The 1340-nt window shown below is 40.6% G+C and overlaps 1 non-coding gene across 1 annotated transcript; it reads right to left on the bottom strand.

The window, feature by feature from the left end:
* Nucleotides 1-466: 466 nt before the first annotated feature.
* Nucleotides 467-572, bottom strand: LOC145625970 (small nucleolar RNA R71). Its single transcript, XR_014110860.1, has one exon. It is a non-coding gene; the product is annotated as a small nucleolar RNA R71 (small nucleolar RNA).
* Between the last annotated feature and the right edge of the window lie 768 nt (nucleotides 573-1340).

Here is a 1340-nt window from a genome sequence, read left to right as displayed (position 1 = left end):
TACAAGATTAAAGGTTGCTAGGCGATCTTTGAGCTCTAGCATTTCAAGTGACGAAGAACCGCTACTAGAGGAACAAGCAAGAATGGGAGAGAATCCGAGAGTGGCATTGAAAGAATTGGGGATTCCCGGTGCATATAGATTTGAGAGTGGAATTGCTCCACCTACAACACCGACAAATGATTTTGAATTAGGCCGGATATGATCACTTTGATAGAGAGGCGACAATTTAGTGGAGCCAAGCATGAGAGCCCGCTAAACCATCTCAAGGAGTTCGAAAAATATTGCAATACTATCAAGGTGAACGGAGTTTCCCAAGAATTCATCCGCCTCAAGCTCTTTCTCTTTTCTCTCATTGGGCGTGCTTTGGAATGGCTAGACAAGGAGGTTAAGCCGAATTCTCTAATGACATGAGACGAGGTTACAAAAGAATTTCTATCTCATTTCTATCCACAAAATAAAATGGCGGAGGCAAGAGCTTTGAATCATGGCTTCAAACAAAAACCAAGTGAGAGCCTCTATGAAGCGTGGAAGAGATTTAAGGAGTGACAAAGGGAGTGTCCTCACCACGGAATTCCAACCTATCAAATTATTCAAATTTTCTATGGAGGCCTAAGTCCCCAAGGTAAGGCATGCCTTGATGGGGGAGCCGGAGGTCCCATCATGAATAGGACGGAAGAAGAAGTGGTATACAACATTGAGGATGTTGTGAGGTACTATAGAAATTGGCAAGATGGTGAGAGAGATTCAACTAACAAGAGTAGCTCTTCGGTGTACTCGGTTGATCATCTAAATGCAATCAACAATCTCTCCTCACAAATGACAAACTTAGGGAAGGAAGTGAATATGATCAAGGAAATATTGGAGAGCTCTTCTTCCCAAGCTCCAAGTCTTTCCTCCCAATTCAAGGGGAGAGGTACTCCTTCTAACTCACATCTCCCTCCTTCTTCTAGTAACATTCCTAGTGGTTGTTTGTTTTGTGATGTGTGTGGTTCATATGATCATGATTCTAGTAATTGTCCTCATGCTTTTCTGGATGGTATTGATGATTTTGATAACAATGAGAGTGGACATGTAAACTATGTGTCAAACAATAATAATGTGCAAAGGTTTGATAATCAAAGGGATCAATGGAATAGGAATTACCAAAACCAAGGTAATTTTGACAACTATAACCAAGGTGGTGGTTATAGGAACCAAGGTTCTCGAGGTAACTATAAACATCAAGGTTATAGTGGCCAAAATCAAAACCAAAATTATGGTAATCAAAACCAAGGTTATGGAAATCATAATCAAGGTAGTGGTAACCATAATCAAGGTTATGGTCAAAATCAAAATAGGGG

Source organism: Chenopodium album, chromosome 3, assembly GCF_948465745.1.
Source record: "Chenopodium album chromosome 3, dcCheAlbu1.1, whole genome shotgun sequence".
NCBI classification, from domain to species: domain Eukaryota; kingdom Viridiplantae; phylum Streptophyta; class Magnoliopsida; order Caryophyllales; family Amaranthaceae; genus Chenopodium; species Chenopodium album.
Note: the sequence above shows the minus strand (reverse complement) of the source record. Positions and strands in the feature narration are given on the sequence as shown.